The sequence below is a fragment of the Microtus oregoni genome, unplaced genomic scaffold, assembly GCF_018167655.1.
Source record: "Microtus oregoni isolate MIOR12 unplaced genomic scaffold, Mior012 000090F_ref0000504, whole genome shotgun sequence".
NCBI classification, from domain to species: domain Eukaryota; kingdom Metazoa; phylum Chordata; class Mammalia; order Rodentia; family Cricetidae; genus Microtus; species Microtus oregoni.
This window is the reverse complement of record NW_024544599.1, coordinates 2,202,785-2,226,620: the sequence shown is the minus strand read 5'-3', so window position 1 is coordinate 2,226,620 and position 23,836 is coordinate 2,202,785.

Below are 23,836 nucleotides of genomic sequence, written 5' to 3'. Positions count from 1 at the left end.
GGCTAGATAATGAAATCCAGGGTACTTTTAGCTTCAAAATGAAATACTATGGGGCTGGAGAGATAGCTCAGCTGTTAAAGACTAGGCTCACAACTAAATGAGAGAAAGAGAGTGACTATCTTAAAAGAATAATAATAATAATGAGGAGGAGAAGGAGGAGGATAAATTAATATGTGGAAAAAAGAAATAAAAAAGACAAGGATATAAAACTAAAAGTCCCAATGTAAATAAAGGGTCCTAGGTTGTTGCTGTTGCCACTCAAATGGCCCAAACAAGTTCAATCTGAATGCACCCGATAGCATAGGTCTCAAGAAATCCCCAGAAAGCACCAAGAAAAATCAGCAGGCTGGTGTGGGAGGTCCTTCTGTCTATGTGTTGCTTTTATTGGTTAATGAATAAAGAAACTTTATTTGTTGATAGGGCAGAACTTAGGTAGGCTGGGAAAACTGCATTGAATGATGGGAGAAGGAAGGTAGAGAGTGAGAGAGTTGCCATGGATCTTAGCTGGTAGGCCATGACCTTGTAGTGATACACAGATTAATAGAAATGGGTTAAATTAATATGTAATATGTAAATGATAACCAATAAGAAGCTAGAGCTAATGGGCCAAACGGTGTTTTAATTAATATAGTTTCTATGTGGTTATTTTGGTTCTGGGTGGCCGGGACAAACAAGCAGCCTCCTCCTACAGCAGGCCACATCTAAAAAAATGACAAAACAAATGCACAGAACTGACAGTACAAGAGGATGGAGAAATAGAAAGATTTTTAACAGAGAAGCTGAAATTATGATTGCTATGTAAAGCAAAAAAATGTTTTAAAACTACAGATTTAGCACATGGTTAAAGCAACCCAGAGAAGTTTGAAAATGGGAGTAGAGGGAAAGGGTGGCTATATTAACTTGTATATATTTGTAGAAGACCTAATTTGTACTCCCATACAAGAGAAACTGATTAACGTTAGACATACAATGGGGCAGTTAAGCAGCAAATTGGAGATAACTTGGATATGGAAGTGAAATGAAAGTAGATGTGGACAAAGAAATAGGTTGTATCTTAAAAAGAAATAGGTTGATCTAGACCAAAAAAAAAAAAAACATATTGAGTGAGGTAACCCAGACCCAGAAAGACAAATATAACATTTACTCATTCATATGTAAATTTTAGACATAAAGCAGAGAAAAAACCAGCCTAGAATTCACAACCCTAGAGAACCTAGACAACAAAGAGGACCCTGGAAGAGACATACATGGATCTAAACAGGAAAGAGAAAAAGACAAGATTTTTTGAGTAAATTAGGAGCATGGAGATCACAGAAGAGGATATAAGTGGGGGAAGAAAGGAGGGGAGCAGAAAAACTGTATAGCACAATAAAAACAATAAAAAAGAAAAAACGAGAGAGAGAGAGAGAGAGAGAGAGAGAGAGAGAGAGAGAGAGAGATTGAAAGCCTGAGAAAAGCCAAGGGACATGGATCTTGGAAGGCTGATGTTTGACGTAGACTTAGTACAGGCTTAGTCAGAATAGACCAGTCTAGATGTGGTGGCTTAACAAAAATAAGTGTGTTTATCATCTACACAAAGTCCAATGTGAGTCAAACAATTCATAAAGAAATGTTCCCATTTAAGATGTCTACAGAATTGGTAGATTAGTCACCACAAATGGTCTGCAGAGTTGTTGGATAGTGGAATAAAGATGGAGAAATCCAAAAAGAAACAGAAGTGATGTGCTGAGGCTTATCGCCACATTTGTTCTGCAGCTGAGCTGCCAAATGAATTGCTGTATACCTAGAAGGTACTGCAACCCATCACAATCATCTAGCCACTGGCTTCAGTTTAGCATCTAGGTATTCCAAGTGGAGTAAGCATCTTCAGACATAATTTATCTTTGCCTCTGGGACCTATGAGCCAAAGTTGCAATAACCCTACCCAGCCAACAAGAGTAAACCAAGAGCAAAGTAATGGCTATGGTCTGAATCCAAAAGACATATCAAGAAAGAAGGACCTTGAGAAAGACATAGTTTCCTGATGTTCACTGAGCAAGCATCACAGATGCTTTACTCAAGGAGAATCCAACGCCCTTATTGAAGGAATCTCTAGACATTGACGTCATGACCTCTAGCTCCATCTTCTGTGCAGTCTTTTCCTATTATCATCCTTGCCTGGATACAGAGCGGATGTGAGGAGATTGCATCTTTAGGGTCTTTTCAGCTTTGGAGCTAAAATTCCAATTATGGAAAGCCAGACGACACCAAATGGTTCTTATTCTTATTTCTAATCTAGTTTTGTTTTTAAAACTTTGCTATTTGTTGATTGGTTCTTTCTAATAGAGGTTTCCTAAAAAACCTAATAGATTTCTGATCTAGTTATGATGAAGCCAGTTTTCTTGGGGGTCGGTTTTCAGACACAATTTACTTCTATTTTATTTTATTTTATTTTTTGATTTTCGAGACAGGGTTTCTCCGTAGCTTTTGGAGCCTGTCCTGGAACTAGCTCTTATAGACCAGGCTGGCCTCGAACTCACAGAGATCCGCCTGCCTCTGCCTCCCGAGTGCTGGGATTAAAGGTGTGCGCCACCACTGCCCGGCTTACTTCTTTGTTTTATCACAGCACACAAGCCTTTCCCACACTTTTCTAGAACACTTGAAAAGAACAATAATGTAATTTTTAGTCTGAGTATATGCTTTTCTGCCTGCTGTATTATTTTCTTTCTCAATTCTGTAAAGGAGACTGTCTTTTTTTCACTTGCAATGTAGCCATATTGTTCTCGAAAAGATTACATTTTTCTAGAGTTACAGGTTTGTTCTCCAGAAAGCAGACCTTCGGATTGAGCTTAGTATGAAAGATGCTTACCCATGCATAGGATTAGAACACAGGAAAGGAAAAAGTAGGCAGTACTGTTGAAAAAGGAAGAAACTAAGATGTAGAACAGGTCAATGAATTCTAAAACCTTTCCCACAGAAAATTCTGGAAAGAAAATAATTCAAGAGAGTTGTCAAATGCTGGAACAAAACATCTGACTGCTTATGTGTCTGCTTTTAATCAATGAGTTTATTTTCGCCACAGTTTCAGAAGAGGAGTCCATAACGGCAGGAGAGGGAATGTTACAAGTGCCTGAACAGGAAGCTGAAATATCCCATTTCTGTCCACACAGGGAAGCAGAGAGCAACCTATAAGTGAGTTTAGGCTCTGAACTCTAACGTCATGTCTCCCCCACCCCACCCCCGCTTTCTTCCTCGAGCTTGGCTGCACTTTCATAATTCCCCACACAATGCTACCAGCTCAGGATCAAGTGTTTAAATATCTGACTTATGGAGTCATATTTTTATTCAATCCACCATAGGGCAGAAAAGTATTGTTTGATAAAAATGACTTTTAAGAAATTCCTAGGGCAGTTTAGAGACATCAGAACTCAGAATTAGAAGAAATTCCAAGGATAGTAAATGAAAAGACTTACATACTTTGATGATCACAAGAAAACAACAAACATAGGCTTCTTAAAAGACAGATTGTCAACCAAGCAGTGGTGGCACACAACTTTAATACCAGTGATCAGGAGGCAGAGGCAGGCAGTGCTCTGTGAGCTGTGAGTTTGAAGCCAGCCTGGGCTATAGAGCAAGTTCCAGGACAGGCTGCAAAGTTACCCAGAGAAACCCTGTCTCAAAACAACAACAAAAGGCTGTTTGACCACGAAGGACTGAAAAATGTTCCAAACTGAACATTTCAGAAACAACAAAGTCACAGTCACATGATATTAGAAAAGCACTGCCAGGGTAATGAGGAAAATTAAAAGCCGAACTATTATTAAGAGACAAGGTTGAGACATTTTCAGAAACAAACAAACAAACAAAAACACTTATGAGAAGATCAAGGAAACACACAGTGTCCTAAGAGGACATTTAGAGAAGATCTACTTTAAGCAGAAGTAAATTGATCCCAAATAAAAGATCAAAGATAGAGTAGTGACTAATAATAACTGGGAAACATGAACAAAAAAAGAGCCACATAACATCCAAACATGATAACAAAGATGAACAAACATGATAAAAAATAGCTAATCATCTCAATCATAGAAGGATATATATGTATTCATCAAAAACACGGGATCATAAATAGGATTATGTACACACACATATATGTATATTATAATATGTAACTTATACAGTGATCCAAAATGAGTACAATAAAGCAATATATATAGTTTTAAATGCTTGTGTAGGAACCTTCGAGAGTAAGTTGGACACAGAATACTGATTATCCAAAGAAGAAGAAAGAAGCAGGCACAGGAGATGGGCCTAACAAGGGAAGGGAACATGAGCTTTTTTCTCTTTTGGGATGGATGGTGGGGGCAGCTCTCAAAGTAGTAATTTTAATGAACCAAAAGTGTTTTAGTGTGATTCATACAGATGTATGTTTTACCAAAAGTAAATGTAAATAGAACTGACTTTAAAAAAAAAAAGGTTACTGAGTGTTTAAAATGCCTTACATGTTGGTGTGGATTGCTCAGGCATCCATTTCAGAGACAGAATAGTGTCAATCAACACAGTGAATAAATCAATTCATAAAAACATGACTGCAGCCATTCGATTAAGTAGGCATCAGTTAAGAGTGGTCCCACTGTGCATATACACATCTATTTGATCAGCTCTCCTTGGGAATGAGGGAGATAAAAGAACTGTTTCTCCTGGCTTCCTGGGGGTTGCTCTGGCTCTTGACTCTTGATAAGACTGGCCGTGGTTCCACCATTGTTTTTTCCTGGCCATGTGACTGCATTAGCACTCATATACATACCAAATTTCATTCTGCATGGGTAATATTGCTCCCTATACACTACTTTTCTATGAAAATAGAGCAACAGGTTATTGTCTAATAAAAATGATGATGGCTAATAAGGTTTGTATTTTTTTCTAACACTGCTTGAATAATGTCTTCTCAGCTCCCTGAAGAAATTTAGGTAAAATAATGCTATCCATTCTAATACAATGCATAAGGAATTTGAGCACGAAACTGACATTATCAGTATTCCTATTATCAGTAAAGAAGCTGTGTACCTAACTCTCCATACAGCATGTGAAAAAATTAAAGTATTATGACTAATACAATGTCAAAGACAATGTCAATACAAAAATTAATTACAGAGAAGTACAAAAAGCAAGAGAATAGAATTCCGAAAGAACAAACTAAAAGACAGTGATAGGATCATATCTTCAGCTTCTGGAATGAACACATACAGCTTCCTGGTGTGGTATTCTGAAAATTTTCATCCATGGAAGTGTACAGGAATTACAGTCATTACTTGTGAAGGTGAACCATAGCCATTAATATTATGACAAATCTATAAGCCAGAAATGTCAAAAATTGTGTTCACTCAAATATCTTTACTGACTAAGAGCCCTCCTTTGTGGGAGAGAAACACAAGAACAAGAGGACAGGATGAGTGAAACAAAGAAAATAGGTAGACTCCCAACTCACATAGGACTCTCCCGATTTCATTTCCCTGACTCGTGGTTGGTGTTCAGTGACATGGCATGGGAATCGTGACCATTCAGTGTGTTTTGTCAAACTGCTCTTGGGATGCCAAAGAGTGGGTAGCCTTTGAGCTGAGTCTTCGTGGAGGACTAGATGCCTCCAAACAAATATTCAGCTTACGAGGATAAGTGAAGAGACAGATTTGTTTTAGAACCAACAGTGTAAGAGAACAGGTGTCTATGAGGATGTAAAGGGTGAAAGGAATGAGACTGGCGGAAGGCTGGGATACTGACTAGGGCTTGTGATGGAGCCTTACCCCAAATGCTTTCTCCCATACAAAATATAGAGGAGGCTTTTCTATAGACAAAGTTTTTCATAGATTTTAAATCTCTGGTAGAGTCACAAAGGATGAGTCTCAGGCACAATACCACACCCAGGCCATGTTGAAAACCTTTACAGAGTGCAGGAAGCACAACTGCTTTCCAAGCAGTTCAAAGCAAGTAAAATGGGAGGGGGCGTTGTGTGTGCATAAAATAGCCATATAAATCTGTTGAGATATCTACATGGAGTTCATGGGGAAGATACTCACCAGTGCTTTAGAAGGCAGTTGAGGATCACCAAAATCCACAAATCATCCAGGAGATCCTGAGGATGAAATCTCCACAGAACTGCCCCTTCCGGTTTAACCAATAAAACGCAGGTACTGCAGTTTCATTTCCTGCTCACACCATGTCACAGGGTTAAGAAATCACAATTGATTTTGATCTAATTGTGTGCGCATGTATCGTGGAGCATGGTAGGATATAAATAAAAAACTAATTAATTTAATAAATCAATAAAGTCATAAGAACAGTATTTAATCTTGTTAGGCACAAGAAATGCTTAATTGATTCATCATTCACAGAGTGCTTATCAAGGGCCTTGGAGACAAAGAAGCTGCAAGGGAATTCTTAGAAAGACCAACGGCGTGGCCAGAAAAGCCTCCAGCAGGAAAAGCATCTTCAGGTAGAGCTTCCTTCACAGGGTGTCTTTCAGTGCTGAGGGCTTGTCAAACCTCTGACCTGGGAAGCTTATAACCTAATTAATGAGCTTTATTTTCATTGGAGAAAAAAACAAAACAAAACAAAAGAAAAGGGCTAACACAAGGCTCATAAAAATAGAACAAATAGTTTAAAACAAACTGAAACTTTCCTAGGATATGAGAAATTAACCCAAAATGTGGACTAAACAATGGAAAGCCAAGGCCAAATATATATAAAAAATCAAAATCCTGGCTTTCTGTCCATTTCTATACATTTTACTTCCTCCCTTCATAGCCATCCTCCATCCTCCCCTCCTTAATTCTCTCCTTCTTCTTTTTTTTTCTTTCTTCCAACTGGTATTCGTTTAATGTAGAAAAATCCATATGCAGTATGTGCACATGTGTACACACATGTTTGCATGTGTGGGGGGTGTGTGGTGCGTGTAGAAGCACATATCCCATTTGGACATTCCTGAGGAACCCATTGCTCTTCCCCATTTTTATTGAGGTAGGAGATCTTAATGCAGCTGGACTCCCCTCTTCCAGCTAACCTAGGTAGCCAACACATCAGAGGAGCATGTCAGCCTCTGCCTTTGGAGAAGTGGGATTACAGGTGACTTCTATGCCTGACTGGTTTGCATGTGGTACTAGGGATCCAAACACAAAGCCTGCACTGTTCAACACAGATGAGGTACGAGTGCTGAGAGAGGAAAGGGGGCATGAGTTCGCATCTCTAACCAAGGATCTAGCTCCAGTTGACATAGATCTGTAAAGGAAAAATTAGTTTTCTCCAATGGAGGTTCACTGGATATGTAAACCATACTAACAGGTAGGTCCCATGCCCAGATGTAGAGGGCAAACACAAAATAAACTCAATGATGACATTTTCTATAAACAAACTAGTGCAGGTCTTCGGGCTTAAACACAATCACTTTGTCTACTGAGCCATCTCCTCAGCCCCAACCTAGAGCAAACAAGCAAAGAAAAATCTCAAAACCCAAAGCCTATTCCTTTTTATCAGAAGTCCAGTGAAGGAATATCAAAAGTTGAACACTTTTTGCCTCCTAAACCTAGTTCCACCTATAATAATCAGCAAATGCATTTCCAAAGAAGAAATATTCAGACAAAATTCTAGAGAAACCTCAAAGATTTTCCCAGCATTGAAACAGTTCATGCCAAAGAAAAAGGCACCATGAGGCATGTAGGGAAACAGCAAGGATTCAAGGATGGCAGAAGCTTTCTGGAGCTTTTGAAAAAGGCATGTGGGGAAGGATCAACACGGCAGTGGGGTGATGGCTCTCCAGATGGGTCTCTGAACAGCTCAAGGGAGAAGCAGTAGGAAATCAGGTTGCTGGGTCACTTAAGGTCACTGTAGCTAGAGAAAGACAGATGGACTTTACATAAAAGCACATCCTAATAGTCCTTCAGACCTGTGACTGCTAAGCAGTTTTTCATACTTGAAAGCAATCTGGGTACATCCAGTCCTTCTCCCTCTAGTTTATGGTACCTGTGATTATTATTAATTAAGGCAAAGGCCTGTGTATACGAAAGGAGTATGGAAATCTACAGGGTTCATTTTCATATTTGTCAACTTTTATTTGAAAACAGCAGGTGAAATTCTGATGTGAGCAGCGTTTAGCCTCAAACTATCACACAGACTGTTTTGTTATCTATGTAATTACGAAAGACTGCTTTGGTCAACGCTCCTGAACACTTTTTATTGCTAATTTTGGCAATAAACCTGTTAATTAGTTAATTGTAAAACATTAGTGAATCAAGCAAAAAGAATCCATCTGTTTATAAAATTTCAAAGATCTCTTCTGGGCATAACATTTAAAAACAAGAACCGACTTTCACTGTATTGCCCACTAACTGCAAACCATCTCCTGGAAGTATTTGTACAATCTTCTCTCGGGGCTAACTGTGATAATTTCCTGCAGTCTTTTGCTGTACTTTTAGGTTATTTCATGAGTACGTGGTGAAGCATACAATTTGTTTGGAAAACTGCTGGAAATTATAAAGCTGATGAGGGATATACAAGTTGTTTATCTGTAGCACAGGTTAAACCTGGAGATAATTAACCAGACAAAGACAAACAAATAAGAATTAAAATAAGAAAATAGCAGACTGGCATTCCGTATAACAAATCACAATTCTTAAAGCAAGAGGAGGAAAAAAAAATCAGAGAAATGCGAAAATTCCTCAACAAAGAATACCTGTTCACACCTAAGAAGGGGAATGGGCAACCGCCGAGCTTAGTGAGTGCCAGACTATAAAAAAGCTGAAATTCTACATTAGCTTCACTATCAGTCTCAGGAACCCACTGAAAATCGTGCACTAGAGAATAGAATGGAAATTTTGCTTTGGGGAAGACTTCTCATCAATCCAATGTCCTACTTGAAAAAAAAAATTAAGAATTTAAAGATCCGGACCCTTTTCTCAATGCCTGCAAAGTAAACACAGTAGACACACCTGCATGAGCCCAGGCACCAGAGCAGGGCATTGAGAAATGTCAGCTAAAGTAGAAGGCAGGTATGATGTTCCAATTCTTGCCACCTTCTAAATATCTGATGCATAATCATTTTTAAATTTGTCTTTCCTGATTCTCTGTTTTATTTTCTTGTTTGCTTATCTATTTATTCATTCATTTGCTCATTTATTTATTTTTAATGAACGGAGAAGTATTTGGGAGCACACTTAGTCTGAACTTGAGGTAGGAGATATGTTTAAAGATCTGTTTGTTCACGGCACTTCAGCTATACTTGAGTCACTTACAGACACCAGGATATGGCAATGACATTAAGACTTCTTAAGTATTGACCAAATTGGCCACATAACCGGAAAGATGTTGAGATAGAAGCCACCATAGCAATGCCAGTCAAGACAGCTATACTGGGAAGTATATAGGTGTTATGTATGAAGCAGGGTTTGAGACGTATCACGCAATGCCAGAATTGTTCACTGAAAACGTTTACCAATCACCATGGAAAATCATTAATGGAGGACTTCATTGTGCTTTGTTTCTCATCATAACAAAAGTTGCAGCATTTGTTATAATCTGAAGATTTGGCTATGATTTTCTTCTCAAAGCCAGTGTGATTTTTATTATTGATGATCTTCATGCCTTTTGTTTTATATTCCATTAATTATCTGAATTTTTTCTCAGACCGTTCATAAATGAATGTAAAGATTCCAACAACAACAACAAAACAAATACCAGGTACCATTCAGATGTGTCTATGGGCATGAAAACAATGTGATTTTTTATTTTGTGTAGAGATAGGAGCAGCGGGCTGCATCCCGCCACCTGGCTAGCTTTACCCGGAATAATTACACTGAAACTGTATTCTTTTAAACACTGCCTGGCCCATTAGTTCCAGCCTCTTATTGGCTAGCTCTTATATATTGATCTAATCCATTTCTAATAATCTGTGTTGCCCATGAGGTAGCATACCAGGGAAGATCTTAACCTGCTTCTGTGTTGGGTGGGAGAATCATGGCGACTCACTGCCTCGGCTTCTTTCTTCCAGCATTCTGTTCTGTCTACTCCGCCCACCTAAGGGTTGGCCTATCAAATGGGCCAAGGCAGTTTCTTTATTAATTAACTAATGAAAGCAACAGATTAGAAAGAAATCACTCCCACATCAATTTTGTTTCTTTAAATATTTAAAACCATCTTAAATACATTCCAGAAGTGTGATTGATGAGAGAGAGATCAGGCCTCTGAGCGACAACGCTGGGGGACCCATGGCTCTCAGGAATTGTCTCTCCTCTCTATGCTTTTATTTTCTGTACACTTTATTATGTCCTAGTGCAAATAGCTAATTGAAGCTATGTGGGACTCAGCTGCTGAGAGGGCCCATACTGAAGATCTACTTATTTGGAAATGAGTAGATTGTTTTTGCCTTTACCAAGATCTACTTATTTGTAAGCAAGCATCTCTTGGTTTCATCATTCAAAAAATCTATTCCCCTAGCTTATAATATTCTTACTTGGAATAAGATATTAAGATAGGTATGTTACCCAATCTTATGATTCACTCACAAAGTTCACATTTGGTGAGTCATCAAAATTTCCAGAAGAGACGGTGTGATGACAGGATAAAGTGGAGAGGACCCTGAGAAGGGGATCAAGAGACCCAACCTCTATTAAAGTCCTACTGAGAACTGTAGCTGCTTTCATTTTCATCTAAAGCCCTGGAGCCCTGGTTTCTTCAGTCAAACAAATAAGGGGCTGGACAAAATATCATCAGTGTCCTTCTGGTTAAAATGTTGGGCACTTTTATCTTTTTGGCTGCTTTGAGGTGGGGTTGGAGGCTATCTATCTTCTCCCAGACAAGCTGGTTGAGGTCAGTGCTGATGACCTGACAGCTGGAGAGAGAGACCCAGATTGAAAGTCCCACTGCTCTTTGTTTCTTCTTTGCATTGAATGAAAGGACTTCCTTTCCCAAAGCAAATCACCAGTCACCGATGTCATCTTTTTCTTAATTCATTGAGAAGCAAAAAGAAAACAGCATTTAAAAATATGCCAGCATGTAACATTTCATTTGTTCTGTACTGTCTGATTTAAGGATAAACTTCTTCTTTTTTTTTTTTTCAACAGAAAGCAAAACCTCCTGGATTCATCTGGTTTACAGGATCATTTACATATCCAGTGGAACATTTATTTTATCTGACCAGAAATAAAGATGATACAACCTGCCTAGCTGAGATTAAAAATATATAAGGATGGAATATTGATGGCAATACATAACATGGAGAAGAGCAGCCTGGTGATGGATTGTGGGGACTGATATAAAAAGAATGGTCGTAGCCAAAGTGAAGTGATAACCTCAAAAGATACTGATTAATGACAATGATTTTCAAGATTGAAAGTGAACAGATAAGGATAAAAGAATACTTTCAAGCATTTCAACAAAGGTTGGGAACATGTAAAGGCTAGTGTTAATTGAATTATGTGTTGTAACCAGATAATATTCTATTATACACAGATGAAAGCCACGAGTTTATCAAGCCATCTCATACAAAGATGTCAACTTGATCCACCAGGGTTATTTTTAAAGTGGCAGGCTTTAATATAAATTTGAATCTCAGAAGCACAATTTTAGTTTAACCTTCTTAATTTATAATGGTGATAAACTTAGTCTGATTGCTCATGAGGACATATCCAGATTTATGGCAACCTCAAGATAATGAATGGCATTGTTGCCTTTTACCCACAATGCTCTGATTCATTATACAAAGATTGACTTCCCTTCTCTGTGTCCATAATAACAAATGGGTCAAAGAACTCTGTTTTTTTCAATCTTCACTCATTCAATAAATCTTGCTTAACTACCTCCTGTGTAAAAATACCATGCTTAAGTTCAGAGCCTAGGATAAATCAGTTTGCTTTTAGAGAACACGAGTTTTATAAGTCATGTTGCTATGCCTAGCAAGGAGGACTGGCCTAGTGGATGGGGCTGGTTAGTGTTTGTTAAACTGAATGGGACAGAGAGCTAAATATCCAGAAAATTATCCATCAGGAGAAGCAAAATAACAGCCTTCACATCTAGAAAGTTCTACAAAATAGAACAGCTCTTCCCTATGAGTTCACACATTTGGCCTAAGAGAGTTCCATAGAATAATGTCAGAGGGATTAATGCAACATAGGAAATGAAGAGAATCCTATAGCAAAGCAAAACAAAGAGAGTAACTTCCCAACACCTGCAAGAAACTGAGACCCTCAAAGCAACATGAAATGCCAGGGAAGGCAGCTTGAGAAAGATCCTCCCAGTTGACCCTTTAGTGTGACCTCAGGCCCTGAGCCAATGACTTAGCCCAAGCTTATGAAGTAGTTGGAGCAAAAAGCATACAGATAAACTGTACCTAAAATCCTGAACAAAAAGGACCTGTGAGGTAATGAAAGTAAGCTGAGACTGTTGCTATTTTATCATAATGATCACATATCAATAAATAACTCTTGTACACTACCATTAGTAAAAATATTTGAAGCATACATTCTCAATATAGTTGTATCTGTTATGTATTATAGACATATACTTCTTTAAACTTCCTTTTATTGTTAATATTGTTAGTAATGCTCTCATTTCCTTAATCCTCATTTTTTCCCAAATTTACTAAAAGTATTGTTGACAAAAAAATTTTAAATCTAAACTTTGCTGTTGAATGATTGTGTGTGTGCTTGGGGGGGGGGTATTCCACAATTAAGTTACTTAAAATGTTTTTTTTATTCTGTTTAGTTCCATTTTTGGGTGTAAGATATTGTTTTGGTAGCATTCTATTGCTGTGAAGAGACACCACACCAAGGCAATTCTTTTAAGAAAGCATTTAATTGGGATCTCGGTTATTATTTTAGTGAGTTAGTCCATGTTCATCATGGTAGGAAGCAGACTGGCATGCTGCTGGAGCCGTCTCTGAGAGCTTTACATGCAGACCCACAAGCAGCAGACAGAGAAAAGTGACACTGGTCATGGCGTGGGCTCAAGCCCACATACTATGACACACTTCATCCAACACACACACACACACACACACACACACACACACATCTCTTAATCCTTATCAATTTATTTCCTCCTCCCTCATGACTAGGCATTCCACACACACACACACGCACACACACACACACATCTCTTAATCCTTATCAATTTATTTCCTCCTCCCTCATGACTAGGCATTCAAATATATGAGCCTATAGGGGCTATTCTCATTCAAATAACCACAGATAGGAACAATTAAGATCTACCATTCTGAAATGTTTCCTTATGATATTCTGCTATATTCATAGATTGTTGCCTAGCCCTATTGTTATCAGAGAGCCTTCACTGAGCAACTCATATAAACAGATGTAGAGAACCACAGCCATGGTCCTTGGGGAAGTTTATGGAAGAGAATTATGGGAACCAGAAGGGCCAAAGACACCACAAGAAAACCCAAGAATCAACTAGCCTGGGATAATAGGGGCTCACAGAGATTTAAATGCCAACCAGAGAGCTTGCATGGGACTGATCTAGCCCTCTGCACCAATGTACAGTTGTATAGCTTGATATTCTTGTGGGACTCCTAACAGATGGAAAAGGGGATGTCTCTAACTCTGTTGCCTGCTTTTGCGATCCTATTCCTAATACTGTGTTGCCTCATCCAGACTAATAGGAGAGGAGTCACTTAGTCTTGCTGCAACTTGATATGCCGTGATTGGCTGATATACATGGGAGACCTACAGTTTTCTAAAGAGAAAGGATAAGGAGTGGATTGGGGAAGGACAGGGAAGTATGAAGGAATGAATGGGGAAGAGGATGGAGGAAGGAGAAACCATGATCTGACTGGGAAAAAAATCATTCTATTTCTGTTAGCTTCATCCGTCTTTATTTCACATATTTCAAGTACCCTAATAACCATGGATTTCATCTAGGATGCTTCTCGGTGGCCCAATGACATTTCATTGTTTATCTACTACCCCTCTTCCTCTATCCACCTATGGACTTTGTTGCCATATTTGGGCATTGTGACTGTTACTGTAGTGAGTGTGGGGATGAGAGTGATTCTTCTAGCTCCTGATTTCATCTGTTTTGCACATATAGTCAGAAGCAGGATTACCAGGTCATAAAATAGTTCAGTGAAGCCTCCATTCTGTTTTTTATTTGACTGTACCAATTTCCATTCTTATAAACAATACAGTATCCCAGTTTTCATTATTATTATTACTAGACTTTGTCCTCTGTTATGGTTTATTTGGTTGTTGTTTTATTGTTTGCAAGGAGAAACAGTCTCCTGTGTAACTCATGGTGTTCGCAAACTTTCAGCAATCTTCCTATCTTGGCCCTACTAAGTGCAGGTTTGACAGGCATGGACTGCCATGACTGGTAACCGGTGACCAGTAGGTATTTTGGTACTGACCATTTCAATGGGTGTGAGATTGTATTTCACTATGCATTTCATTTGCATTTTCTTAGTGATTTATGATGATGTTTTTGTTGCTGTTGTTACTTGTGCTTTTTGTTTGAATAATTGTTTTAGCTTGGGTATGCCTGTCAACCATTTATTTATATGTCTCTTTTCAGAAAAAAAGGTCCATTCAGATATTTACCCATTTTTATCTGGATACTTTTGTTTGGCTTTGCTTTTGTTATTGTATTGTTTATGTTTTTTATACACTTTTTCTTAACATTGTGATAACAGCAAATGCAGAAAAAAGCTCAAGTCATTTGTTTTCACATCCCACTGAAATGTTTGTCTGTCTGGATGAAAGAAAATCTATAATATCAGAAGAAAATACTCTCCTAAATCATAGATACATGACAATGTTTACCTGATCACTATATTCTTCTAATAGGATCCAGCTAGCTGTCTAAATGTTTTATTATTCTGAAGTATTAATTCTTTATTTATGTTAACCATACTCTGATGTCGCTTCAGATCATGTATTAGCCTTTAGTTTATGTTATCCAGTAGGGACTTACCATTGATATAACCTTGGAAGCCTGTGCTTAGATCTGTAAAACCTTCAGATGCCTTGCAGAGTCTGCTCCTGTCTTAAGGGTTGCTTGGTTACTAAGAAGAAATGCTAACAGCTGTGGAAGCAGCAATTAGCGTCCATTCTGTGCTGATTGACAATTCCGCAAAATGCCCAATAGCGTTTTCTCTGGTTTTACAAAATGGCGACCTTCTGTTCCTGAGTGCTGGGTAGCTAGCTATTGAGTCCTGACCCAGTCATCATCCTGCGCATGCCCCATGTGGTTCCCAATTAGAGAACCTAGCTTAATTTCCCTCCCCGGCAAGACAGAAATATAAAAGAGAAAGATAAGACTTTCATCATGAGGTATGCACAGAGATTTCAGGCAAGCAGAATACATGAATATCAAGGTTAAGGGCATTCGATTTAAAATGCCCAGGCAGAGCTCTGAGGAACTGGAGACAGGGAATGAAAGCAGAGAGATTAGCCAGAGCCCAACGATGAATGTGCTGTTTTCGTACAATGCCCTCATCAGGGGGACAAGTGGCCCTTGTGATGAAGCAGTGAGGCTCAGAACAATGTGTTTCCCCAGTAAGCAGTCACTGCAAATCAAGGCAGAGTTGGACAATGCTGACTTGTCCACATGAGAGAGGATAATCACATCAAGGGTATGCCTGTAGTCTGGCGAGTCTTTTGATCCAAAACCAGAAAAAAAAAATCCTTAAGTACCTGGGCACTCTAGGGTTATCTTCCTCTGGCTCCCAAGCTTCCTATTTTTCTCACCCTGGATTTTGTATTACCCCAATTATCTAGATTAGCGCATCAAAATAGAAATACTATGATCTTCCATTTTCCCTAATTAAGACTATTAGGAAGACATTTTATGCTTTTATTTTTTTCTAATGAAATTCAATTTAAAGTTTCTCTATCAGGTCTTATTAGCTGCTACATCATAACATACAATATTTCATGGGGGACAAAAATGCCCAAATCAAAAATTAGATCAAAACTTCAAGAAGACAAACTTTGCATGGATCTTTGCATAGATTTAATCTTGCATTTTAAAAAAGCTTTCCCAATGTTAACTTCTTATCAATCACATCCCCAGGACATAGAATGGCATGGAAGATCTGGAAAGAAACTTTACAGAATTGTTGTAGGATCTGCGGGCTGCGTTCCTGCCGCCCCGGCACTCGGCCGCCTGGCTAGCTTATACCCCGAAATAACAACACACAAACTGTATTCATTTAAACACTGCTTGGCCCACTAGCTCTAGCCTCTTACGGGCTAATTTTCATATTTTGCCTAACCCATTTTTAATAATGTGTGTAGCACCACTAGGTGCGTTTACTGGGAAAGATTCAGCATGTCTGACCTGGCGACTGGCTGCATCGAGTCTGGCCCGGAGAGGGGAGCATGGCGTCTAAACTCACTTCCTCTTCCTCCCAGCACTCTGTTCCGTTTACTCCGCCTACCTAATTTTCTGTCCTATCCGGGCCAAGCAGTTTCTTTATTACTTAACCAATGAAACAACAGATAGAAAGATGACCCTCCTCCATCACAGAATTTTTTTCTTCATTTTAAAAAATATTTATAATCTGTCTGTTTATGGGGGAGGGGGTATGTGCATGTGAGTGTAGTGCCTAAGGATGCCAAAGGGGACATCAAACTCCCCCAAGCTGATGGCTGTGAGCCACCCGTCATAGTTTCTAGGAATCGAACTCCAGTCCTCTGTGAGACCAATATTCTTCATCACTGAGCCTTCCCTCCAATCGTTTTATTCCATCTTCCTAGTAGAAGGATGTTCAAACATTTTAAAGAAGTATGAGAAGTGAATGAGAAGGTGGCATGCATCAATCCATATTTGTAAGAAACATTCTGGAAAACCTGTACTCACTGATCCTGTAAATATGTGCATAAATGCAAACACAGTGTGAAGGAAAAACACAGAGGAAACAGACATCTGCAAGATCTGATACGTAGTAGGAGCTTGATATCAAGCTTTTTTATAGACAGCTAATGGAGCGCAAGATTGCTGTCTTCTCTACTGGAATATACATCCTAGTTAATGTCAGGAGCTCTCCCCTTATGTAATCTTCACTATCAATATGTGATCAAATAAATATTTGTAAGCTCATTTTGGGGGAAAAAAAGAAAACTGAGGCCCTGAAAAGATATTTGCTGAATGCCAGAAAGTAGTGTAAAAAGGATTTGAATTCTATGTGTGGGACTAGAGCCTGGGCTGTTAGCTTTGGCTTATGTGTTTTAGCTTCAGATGGCTCATTCCTCTGCAAGCTGCGGACCACCCTCCATGATCTTATCTTAGTCTTTTAAATCTAGACTCTTCATATGTTTTTACTCATCTATTATTCTCTCCTGGAGATGCTATAGAACAAGTCAGCCTCTTGTGGGAAATCTTCCAGCTATAATTATTATAACACAAGTAAACATGTCTCCTAAAGCTTGAGGGAAAACCCATAATTCATGTAAAACTTGTAGGCTATCTTGCAAGCCACTGGCCTGAACCCGGGAAATGGAAGAAGCAGCCTCAGGAATCTAGACACACAGATGTTTTCTCTGATATCACTAGACAAGAGGGACCTTTCTCAATGATTTTCTGTCACCATGTGAAAATGATACATTCTATGAACAGTTTAATGGCCAAATAAAAGATTACTGGATACCCAATGGAAGGGCTTCTCAATCCGGCTGTTCTCCCAGTACATCTCAAAAATTTTCCTCCAGGACACATAGATGTTCACATTTCCACCAGACTACACAGTTGTCCATCTCTCTTGGAACAGCTCAGCTACAGCCGCGTTCAGTTCAGCCCACAGATAAAGCACACTGGGCAAGTTGACAGTCAAGGGAGTTATGGGCCTGAATTTTAGTTGATGAAAGTGAAGGAGGTTTTACCTTAAGATTTAATATTTTTAAGACAGTTTGTATAAAATATACTGTAAGGTTGTTAACTGTATCATTAAAAAATAGAATTAGAAATTTGTGTGTGTGTGTGGTGTATGAGTGTGGAGTATATGTATGTGTGATATATGTAGATTTAGTATATATGTGCATAATATGTACATATAATTCATGTGTGGATAGTATATGCTTGTGTGCATGCTTTTGCACCTGTGAATTTGGGTGAGTGTATGCATATATGGAGGTGAGAGATTGAATAGATGTCACATATCTTCCTCTATTAATTTCTACCTCCTTTTTTTTTAAAGGACAGATTCTCTCACTGGACTCAGAGCTCATAGATTATAATGGCAGACTAGGTAGATCGAGAAACCTAAATGCCCATTCTCTGTGATAGGGTTATGATAAGCATGGCCACACCTGCCTCCTGTGTGGGTCCTGGGGATCCAAATTCAGGTCTTCACGCTTGAACTACAGGGCACTTTACCAGCCTACCTTCCCAGCTTCTACAGTTGGTATCTTCAGCACTTATTGACAGAAGTTCATTATTTCACACCACAAAAACACCTTGTCACTTGCCTATTCCTTTGTAAGACTTTGTATTTAAATGACACCATTTTTTTCATGACACAGTCACTCTTTCAAAACTTCAGCATTTGGCCATCAGATTTCTTATATTCACTCAGAATGGAATCCTGCTGAGAAAGGTGGCATATCTGATTTCCAAACATGTGGACAGACAGCCAATGGGAGAAATAAGAGAAGCACAGAAGCATCAGAGCACAGGCTCAACCTAATTGTTCAGTCTGAACTTTTTTGAAGCGTTGCAATGATTGTTATTATATACTTCCTGCATCCATCACTTTTGGAGGTCACAACTTTGCTCTAAGACACTTTGGGTACCTTCTCCAGTCTCAGGGCAATTATTCACTAAATACACTGGAGGTACTTGATCATGATGGAAGATTTAAAAAGAAAATCTTTACTGCCTGGGGTATATCTTCAGGTTACAAAGCACTTGGAGATGCATCATATCAATTTTTTCTTGTGTCTTTGTTAGAACAAATTCTACAACTGAAAGAAGACTCTCCTGAAGGAACAGAATGACAAGACTAAGGTGACTGAGACTTTCACTCAGTGAAGCTAGAAGGTAAGTTAGGGTCTTCTGCTTGCTAGATCAGTTAGGCCGGGTGACTGGCACACCACTAGGACTCATATACAGTAACAACAGTCAAACCTGGAATTTAGGAATATGAATCCTCATAACTCAAGCCAGAAATTAACCAGAAACTTTAGTCTGAGCCCCTGATCAATATATTAATGAACTTCCCAAATGTTTCTGATGACTGTGAAGTCAGGAACCCTGGCATTTGCTAAACACAAGGGTCCGATAATGTGGTGACTGATCTGCACTTTTATCAAACTTTTACAGATGATCCTGTTGTATTTCTGCTTGTAGGAGCACAAAGTAATCCAAATATAGTCCCTATGTCAAGTCTCCAGAAGAGCTCACAGCCATGAAAATCAGAGACCAAGCTGCATGCTTGGTAGATGAATTACCTGCAGTTCTCACTTCCTTCCTATGCTTTGAAGATGCTATGCTAATATTTATGATTAGTAATATAATACTGATTATCAACTTGACAGGATCTACATACACCAAAGGGACAAAGCTCTATGCATGTCTGAAGGTAGTCTCTAGAATGGCTAACTGAAGTAGAAAGACCCACCCTAATAGAGAGGCATTATCACAAGTTACGGAATGGAATAAAATGGAGAAAGCAGATTGAACATAGACATTCGCCTCCTCCTGCTTCCTGACTGTAGACTTACTGTGACCAGCTGACTCACACCTCTGTTGAAATGACTTCTTTGCCACGATGGACTATACACTAACAAAATGAGCTAGGACAATCCCTTCCTTCCTTAAGCTGCTTTTGCCAGGTATTGTTATCACAGATATGGGAAAAGCAGCAAAGACAAAAGATAAAGAAATTATTTTGTTTCTTGAAATCAAGATCATCTGACTCAATTTGTTGGAGTAGACACATCTTTATCCCATCCAAATATTTTCTCAAGAGATTTTTATTTTTCACTCATTTGGGGAAGTTCTTCATTTTATGGGTACCAAGAGGGACTACCACCCAGTTGCCTGCTGTAACAGCAATTCTTCCAATAGCCTTCGACTCCAGCTATTTAGAATGTGCATGCTTTGGATTTTATGCCAAAAAAGTGGAAGGAGGCTCAGTCTCCCCGTCATATGCTCCAGAGCGCACTGCCTCTCTCCTTTACAGCAGTCATCACACTTCTAATTACTTGTTCAATGTCACTGCCTAATTACTTCTTCCCCACATGTTCTCTATTAAGACTTTAGAGGCCCTAAGCTCTGATAAGATAATGGTGTCTCCTCCAGCACCAGATGGATTTTGAAATTTATAAAAAAAAAAAAAAGTACAAAAGAAGTTTCACATAGCCAGTAGAGTTTCACCCATCTAGAACTTTCATGACCTATGTCTTAGTCAGGGTTTTTGATTGCTGTGTAAAGACACCATGACCACAACAACTCTTATAAAGAAAACTTTTAGTTGGAGTGGCTTGTTTATTGTTTCAGAGATTCAAGCCATTATCATCATGACAGGGAGTATGGTGTCCTACAGGCAGGTGTGGTGCTGGATCTGAGAGTGTCACAGTTTGCAGGCAACAGGAAGTTGACTGACTGTCACACTGATGGAAGCTTGAGCAAAAGGGACCTCAAAACCCACACCCACAGTGACACATTCTTCCAACAAGGCCACACCTTCTAATAGCAATACTTTCTTTGGGAGCCATTTTCTTTCCAAACACCACATTCCACTTCCTGGCCCTGAAAGGCTTATAGCCATATAAAAATGCAAAAAAAAAAGCATATATTTCAACTACAAAAGTCGCAATAGTCTATAGCAGTCTCAAACTTATTTCAGAGTCCAAAGTTCAAAGTTTCTTCTGAGATGCATGGCAATCTCTTAACTGTAATCCCCCTGTAAAAATCAAAACCAAAATGCAGATAACATATTTCCAACACATAATGGCACATCCTACACATTACCATTCCAAAATGCAGGAAAGAAATCAGTGTGAGGAAATACTAGTCCTAAGCAAGACTGAAAATCAGCTGGGCAAACTACAAACTCTGCAGTTCCATGTCTGATATCAAGACGCTTTCCACATCTCCAACTTTGTTCAGCTTTGTTGACTGCAACACACTTCTTTCTCCTGGACTGGTTCCACTCCCTGTTAGAGGCTCTTATCTGCAGATATCCCATGACTCTAACATCTTGGATTCTCCAAGGTAATCCAGGTTTCAACTTCATAGATTCACACAATGGCCTTTCTACTAATCTACCATTCAGGGACACCCCTGACACATGCCTGACCTCAGTGGCATTCTTTAAGTACAGAGGCAATTTCCATAATAAATTTGCAATAGGCATGGGTATTCAAGTATCTTATAAAAGTTAATCATTTCATTTCCTTTGAGTACATCTAATTGTTCTTACATTATACAGAAGTCCTATGTCAAATAAATTCAGAAATTATACTGTTTTCATTAATGTCAGTAGAAATTTATGGTTTTGTTGACAAGATTTAAGAATTTGCCTTTATATTTTCATGGTGAGTTTACATTTATCTGTGAATTTCATATTCCAGTTATTTCCATGACAATGATAATCATTCAGTCTACTAAGATAGATTGGTAATGATGTCCCTTGGTTTTCATATGTCTGTGACTTCATTCTTTTTCTTTTCTGGGTGACGGTTTTGCTGGGTATTGCAAGGGTATTGCATGCTTGACCATATGCTCTTAGATTTGTTTTTCAGCATTCTTGGTATGCCATTGCATTCTCTTCTTTCTGCAAAGTTTCTGCTGAGAAAACAACTCATAGAACAATAGAAATTCTCTGATGTAGCTCAGTGTTTTGTTGATTTAAAAATCATCTTTGTCTTTGGATAATTCAATTGCAATGTAGCTTGGAAAGAACTGTTTCAGCAAAACTGATATCGAGACCTTCTGGCTTCATGGATCTAAATGGCTACACGCCTCCCACTACAAAACACTCTCTGTCCTGTCATTAGTTGTTGTTCCTCCTCTCGCTTGTTTCCTTTTTCTGCTGAGTTTTTTTTTTCTTCTGTGTGGAAAACAGATAGAGTTCATTACAAGGTAAAGCATGGCACTCTCAAGGCTTGGAGTGGGCAATGACTAAAAGAACCTTGCAAAGGAAATATGCTTTCAAATGTCAGATGGCCAATGTCTCAAGGAGTTTTTATTTTAAGATTATTTTGAAGTTCCTTTCATGTAATCTGCACATTTCAATTTATTTAGTGATAGTTACTGGATTACTGTTTTTTTGTTTGTTTGCTTGTTTTGATTGGGCAATATCTTTGTTTTTGTTTTTTTGTAGAAGGAACAGTGAGCTGCATCCCGCCACCTGGCTAGCTTTACACCCAAAATAATTACATGGAAACTGTATTCTTTTCAACACTGCCTGGCCCATTAGTTTCAGCCTTTTATTGGCTAATTCTCACATCTTGCTTAACCCATTTCAAATCATCTGTGTAGCACCACGAGGTGTTAGCTTATCAGGAAGGATTCAGCATGTCTGACCTGGCAGGTGGCCCAATGGCATCTGGCTCCCTGCCTTCTTCCTCCCAGCATTTTGTTCTGTTTACTCCGCCTACCTAATTTTCTGTCCTATCAAAGGACCAAGGCAGTTTCTTTATTAACCAATGAAAGTAACACATAGACAGATGCCTCTCCTACATCAACTTTTGTTTTTGTTTTTTTAATCATCCTTATGCCCCTTCATTATTGACTGCACAATAGTGTGATCTCTCTCTCTCTCTCTTTCTCTCTCTCTCTCTCTCTCTCTCTCTCTCTCTCTCTCTCTTTACAGTAGCTTTCACAGGGCAAGATTTGTACCCACAGATATTTCTATGGAACCAGTCATGCAGTGTTCTATTTTTCTTCCTGCTGCTATGATAAAACACTCTAACTAAAAGTATGGGTGAGGAAAAGGTTGATTTCAAATTACAAGTTTCAGTTAATTACTGAGGAAACTCAAGACAGGAATTCAAGCAGGAACTGGAAGACAGGCTTCCTGGAGATTCCACACAGCATTAGCTCTGAACAGGAATCTAAATCCCAGCTGAGAGAGTACAGCATAAGCCAGGGAAGGTGTCACTTGCTAGCTAGTTTTCTTAACAGCGCAGGACCACTTTTCCAAAAAAAAAAAAAAGTGCTACCTACGGTGTAATGGAACCTCTTTTATGTACCTCCTACTTTACTTAATAATCAAGAAAATCCCCAAAAAACATACCCAAAGGCCAGTCTGACCTATGCAATTCCTCTATCTATGCTTTTCCCTAAGAAGACTCTAGGCAGCTATGAGTTAACAAGTATTTGCAAAGTATCATTGCTCAGCATCTAACATGAGTATGGTGGTAGAGTTTCCCTGAGGCTCTTTCAGTTGCGATTAACATTACAATGACTACACATGCACATGTGCAAAGTGATCTAGGCTACAATCCTAGTGATGGCAGCTTGATAATTATAGTGGCAAGAGCTTAGAGCTATAGTTCTTGTTCTCCTTTCAATGGAAAGCCCTTATCAGACAGTATATTCCCTTATTGGAATTAACAGAGTTCACCAGTAGCTACAGTGACCCTTACATCCAGATCAGGGTATTGGGAAGTGATATAATTGCATAAACATTCTCTGTGTAAATACAAACAAATACCCACTCACCCCAGACTACACATCAAGAAGAAAGCAAATTCCAATTCAATCAAAGTCCATTTTTAAAAATTCATTGGTCTTACTTATACTTCATGTGTGCAGGGTTACTTACAGGATCATAAAGGATCCCAAAACAGCCATTCTCTCAGATATTTTTAACACAGCCTGGATGACAATTTCCCCATAGTAGCATAGACAGAGT